Raw genomic sequence first — 6212 nt, 5'->3', positions numbered from 1 at the left:
TCAATCCTCACAACTCTAAAGGAAGGAAGTGTTGTTGTCCTCTTCCCTTTACAGAGGGGGAACCTATGGATCAGAGAGTTTAAAGGACTTGTCCAAGGTCCCACAGAACTGGCACTGGAAATTAAACAGCCTGCCTCCTGAGCTTGTACTCTTAAACACTACTATGTGCAGCAACGTTTTCCTAATGTGGGCAAATGGTAGTCACATAACTTTTACCCAGCAGGGCTGGGGTTCATCAAGCCAATTCATTTTGTGATGGCAGCTAAAGATGCTACATTAGCTAAATGTATCTGAATGTTTTACCACGAAGGTTATTCTGAGAGGCCACATTTTTCACAGGAGTAACCATTGGTCTGGAAGGGAGAGCAAAAAAGGGGAAGAAAATGACTTTTTTCTTTCTCCCACTACCTTTCTCTAAGTCCCAGGACCTGATTGGTTAGGCACCAAGAGGAGTCATGATGACTCACAATGGCTCAGAACACTCTGGTCACGTGCAGTGGTAAGATCTGACCATGGCTGCCACCACCTGAGTTACTCCATGTTCAGGCATGAACACACTGAATTAGAGGCGCTGGAAGACAGGGCAGGCTATCACCTATGTTTGGGTACCATCTGTGTATCTGTTCCCTGGACATTCAGTTTTCTTGTCTTAGGCTCTTTCTATTTATTTATTTTTGGTAGCTCTCTCTTTTAAAAAAAATTATTTATGTGGTTGTGTCCAGTCTTAGTTAAAGTAGGTGGGCTCTTCATTGCAGCGCACAGGCTTCTCTAGTTGTGGTGGGTGGGCTTCTCTCTAGTTGTGGCCTGTGGGTTCCAGAGTGTGTTTCCTCAGTAGTTGCGGCATGTGGGTTTAGTTACCCTGCAGTATGTGGGATCTTAGTTCCATGACCAGGATCAAATCCCTGTCCCCTACATTGGAAGGCAGATTTTTAACCACTGGATGGCCAGAGAAGTCCTGGCTCTTCCTGGACTTGAGCAAAATCTCTCTGTTAAAACTTCTCCCATGGGAGGAAATACAAAAAGTGTCCTAACTATGTTCATTGCATTTCAACAGGTCTGCTGAGTAATGTCAGCAATTGTGGTTTCAAGATCCAATCATCCAGTGAAAGCTTCAAGGTAATTCAATTCAAGGTAGGATTTGCTATACTTCCTTGATCTCATTGCCAGCCTTGGCAGTGAGTCTCAAATTACTGCTTTTTGTTTAATACCAATTCACATAAATGGCGTGTTAAATTGTAGAAAATATAGTTGTGAGTGGTCAGACTTCTCACACCATATTACCCTGTGAGTCTCTGATATAGAACAACTAGATAGTTAATGTTAAGAGTGTGTGACCCATGTGGATATTGTCTCAAAGTAGGACATAGACTTCTACAGGATGTTTTTATTAACAGTGAAGATCAGGCTTTGTGTTTTTTACAGTGCTACTGTTTAAGGAACTAAAATGACTATTATGAGGAAATGTGACTTGGCCCCACACTGGCTGCCCTGCTCAGTCTCACATGACAACTGAGGAGACCGAGATACGGATGCCTGGACAAGGGACCCAGGCCATGTGCCCCCTTCCTTGAGTGGCAGGGAAGGCTCGGCTATCCAGGTTTCCTCTCACCCATGTAGGACCATGTAAAGGCACTATGATACTGTTTTCAATGTTCAGAACAAATAGAGGGATGGGAATTGTTTCCTTGTCTTCCACAAGGATCAAGAGGAGGCAAACTGAAGGGGTAGAAGGCTGGGGCCCTTATGCCAAACAAATTGGGTTCACTTCCTGGTTCTGCCACATACCAGCTGTATGACCTTGGGCCAATTACATGTTTTTTTTGTACCTCAGTGCCCTCTTCTGGGTAAGTGGGCACTGGGTAAGACCCACCAAAGCTGTTATGACATTACATGAGCCAGAGTATGTTAAGCCCTTTGGAGAAGTGCCTGGCAGACAGACACCCTGAGCAGAGGTCTGCTGCTGCTGCCGCTGTTCTGATCAGGAATGTATTCCTCATAAAATGGAAGCCTGAGACTGGAGAATGCATATCATCACCTTCTCTTTCTCTCCTGAATGAGAACCTCTTAAAGCCACAGACTGGTAGAGAGTCTTCCCTGGCAAAGTCTGTGCCCTTGCTTTGAACTCTAGTTACAGGCTGGTTCACTGTTTGTTTGTTTGGGGGTTTTGATGATATCTTTCTTCTGAGGCCCAGTGCTCTTTTCTTGGAGAAAACAGTCCGAATCTGCGTCAACCTGCCTTGATGTTTGCACCTCTCTGTGTCTCAAATTTATGCTTCTAGGAAGCTTTCTTTATTTAAATAATTTGATAGAATTGACTCACATTTTTAGATTCTTGTTGTAGAAAATACATTACATCTACAGAGATCAACTAGTAATCCATCTCTCCACCCCTTTTCTTTATTCCCCCATCTTACACTCCTACCCCAGAAGAACTGCCATTTGCTTGCTGTAAATATTTCAGATTTTATTCTTTGCATTTACTTTTATCAATATAGATGACTCTGAAGAAAGACAAATGTGATACTAAGACACACATTGTTTTTCAAGTTTCTTTCTTCAACTATTATTTCTTGGATATTCTTTCCAGGTCAATACATAGAGGACCCCTTCACCATTTTCAATAGCTGCATTTTATATCATATTATTGATATACTATAATTTATTTACATAAGGAAATTAGAAAAATTGCCTTTGTCTTAAGTGGGTGTCTCTTTGGAATAACAAGTCATTAACCCATATATTTTATAAAAACTATTGGATATAAGTTAAATACATAAAAGAAGATATTATGTGCTCTAACAATAAAATATGAAATAGCAGAAATGATGTGTCCATTTCACACTGACTACAAAACACACATGAATATAATTTTTGAAACTAGAGAGAAATGTGCTTGAAGCTTTTTGTTTTCTGTTTTAAGACTAAAAATACCATTTCTTGCATGACAGGAAAATTAATTACTGCCATCCTATCAGTTCGTCCCAAAATACATCTCTGAATTTAGTGCAAGCACAGTCATGAACCTCAACAGGATTGTGCCATGAAATGAGCAGATTATTCAATCAAATAAAAAAATCCATGTGAAAACTTCCCAGGTGGCTCAGTGATAAGGAATCCTCTTGCACATTTGATCCCTGAGTCAGGAAGATCCCCTGGAGGAGGAAATGGCAACCCACCCCAGTATTCTTGACTGGAGAATCCCATAGACAGAGGAGCTTAGCGGGCTACAGTCCATGGGGTCACAAAGAGTTGACATAACTGAGCAACTAAACAACATGTAGAAACAGTCATGATTGTGAGCTGTTTCAAGATGTGAAGATCTACACTATAGATTTAGCAACTAAAACAAGAATCAAAAATATGTCAATGGAACAGAACAGAGATTCTCAACACAGACCCATGTATATGACAGAATGAAGGAAATGATAAGGCTGACATTTCAAATTATACTATGCCCCAGAGCAATATCTTATGACCACTTGCTAAAAGCAAGTGTGTGTGGCAGGGAGGTGGCAGGGGTGTGGGGCAAGAAGTCCCTAGGTCCACTGGATTAAGTGGATTTCCTCATCTTTTTCAGGCCCTCTCAGCTGTGCTCTCTTCTGAAAGCTGTCTGTGGAATCAACCAGTCATGGATAGAGGAACCTCTAAAGTCAGTCCTAACATGCCCATACCAGTCATCAGAAGGCTGGCAGATAAATACCTAAAACTCACCCTGGCTTCCAAAAACACAGTGAGTTTTTTACTTGGTAGGCAACTGGGGAGGCACAGAAATGGCCTGGATTTGTCCAAATGGCTGTGGATGCTGACACGAGCTGCACCAGGGTGGAGCTGGCCATTGCCCAAAAGTCATATAACCTACCTGCTTATGCCTGTCCATAATCTTGGAAAATGCAGAAAAAAAGTAAAATAAAATAACAAAATCCTCCCTTGTTTCACTGGTTAAAATAAAAGATGCCTGTCAGTCCTTCTAGTTTGATATGTTTTTATGTTGATATAATTTTCCTGGGTTACACTGGAGAGGAAATTCTATTCATTCTAACAGTCTTTGCAGGGGCTCTCAGACTCAGTGGAGATGGTGAGATCACACTTCATATCAGACTTCTTTCAGCTTTAATCTGAAAAAAAAAAACAATGAAGGGAATAGTTGGGTAGTCCTAGGTCACTCAAGGACCCAAGGCTCCTGTCCCCTAGGAAAGACATTCACTGCCATTCACTGCCAAGGAAGTGCACTGCTTCTCTGCTGGGCCTGAAACTGCCCTCCCCACTCCCCCAAGAGACACTCTGCTGCTGGGAGGCACCAGCAAAGGGAATCAGGCCACAAAGAGCCCAGGCCCAGGAAATACTCCCCATCCCCACTGGTCCCTGCCTCTTGCCTCCAGAAGCTCCCCACACAGCAAGCATTCCTGTCTCTGGGGGCAGCAGGGGGAATCCTTTTCCCTCACCTAGAATCCCAAGGTGGGCTGGCCTGGGGAAACTCCTTCCATTTCCCCAGGAACTCAAGGAAGCCCCAGTAGCCTGCAATAAACCAAGCAAGGCAAAGGCCCCACAAAGGCTCTTAAAATCACGCTGTCTTCACAACCGCAGCCCAGAGCAGGAGGCCAGGGCCTGCTCTCCAAACCCAAACAGGGAGACTGCCTGCTACACTACCAAGCTTCCACAGAACCCACTGTCTCCTAATATGAGGCCAAAAGTCCAGGACACAATGGAAAACTACCCTTCATACAAAGAAGCAGGAAATTCACAACTTGAATGACAAAAGACAACCAAGTGACACTAACTCCAAAATGAATTAGGTATCAGAATTATCTGACTGTAAGTTTAAAGCAACGACCATAAAAAGAATTTAACAAACAATTAAATGTTCATACCTGCTTGTTTGGGGCTTCCCAGGTGGTGCTAGTGGTAAAGAACCCGTCTGCCCACAGGTTCTGCCCAAAACAGACTTTTGGACTCTATGGGAGAAGGCGAGGGTGGGATGATATGAGAGAACAGCATCAAAACATGTATATTATCAAGTGTGAAACAGATCGCCAGTCCAGACTGGATGCATGAGACAAGTGCTCAGGGCTGGTGCACTGGGATGACCCAGAGGGATGGGATGGGGAGGGAGGTGGAGGGGGGTTCAGGATGGGGAACACATGTAAATCCATGGCTGATTCATGTCAGTGTATGGCAAAAACCACTACAATATTGTAAAGTAATTAGCCTCCAACTAATAAAAATAAATGGGGGAAAAAAAAAGAACCCGTCTGCCAATGCAGGAGACATAAAAGACGAGGGTTTGATCCCTGGGTGGCAAAGATCCCCTGGAGGAGGGCATGGCAACCCATTCCACTATTCTGGCCTGGAGAATCCCGATGGACAGAGGAGCTTGGTGGGCTATAGTCCACAAGGCCGCAAAGAGTCGGACACGACTGAGCAATTTTCACTTCACACCACTAGGGAAATGAGGGAAAGGGGAAAGAGACATCTCTATTTCTTTCAACTGCCTGTCAATCTACAGTAACATCAAAATGAAAAGTTTAATTTAAAAGAGGGACTCCAAGACATGCTCCTCCCTTGCAGAAAGACCCCAAACCACCATTTCTGAGGTCTTTCATTCCACACTCACTCCACCTTGACTTCAGACTTCAGAAACTCTCTCTCGTTAGCAGTCATGCTCCATCCTGCCCAGGAGTGAGGCCATTCCACAGCCCTGACTGCTGACCTTAATACAACAGCTAACAACTTCATTTGTTTGTTTGGTGGGGGGACGGGGTCTAGAGATGTTGCCCAGGCTGGAGGGCAGTGGCTACTCACAGGCACAATGTGGTACTGATCAGCAGGGCAATTTTGACCTGCTCCATTTCAGACCCCTCCATAGGCCACCTGGTGGTCCCCTGCTGCTGGGATGTTCCCTTGTGGACGATCACAGAGTGCCCTGGATCCCAGAAGTCCTGAGCTCAAGAGGATCTCCCATGTCAGCCTCAGGAGCAGCAGGGTGTGCCTTAAGCAGAAATCACACCAGGCCTGCTCCGTTTTAAGCATCGACTATGTGATCCAAATGTACACGCTGGTCTCCCTTAAATCCTCAAAATCCCAGATGCCATTTAACCAAAAGGGAATTGAGGCCCAAAGAGGAAAGTGATTTGCCCCAAGTCACGTTGCCACTGAGCAGCAGGCAGAGCCAGGATCCAAATCCCTCTGATCCAAGATGACACTGACTATTTGCA

The sequence above is a fragment of the Cervus elaphus genome, chromosome X, assembly GCF_910594005.1.
Source record: "Cervus elaphus chromosome X, mCerEla1.1, whole genome shotgun sequence".
Lineage (NCBI taxonomy): Eukaryota > Metazoa > Chordata > Mammalia > Artiodactyla > Cervidae > Cervus > Cervus elaphus.
Note: the sequence above shows the minus strand (reverse complement) of the source record.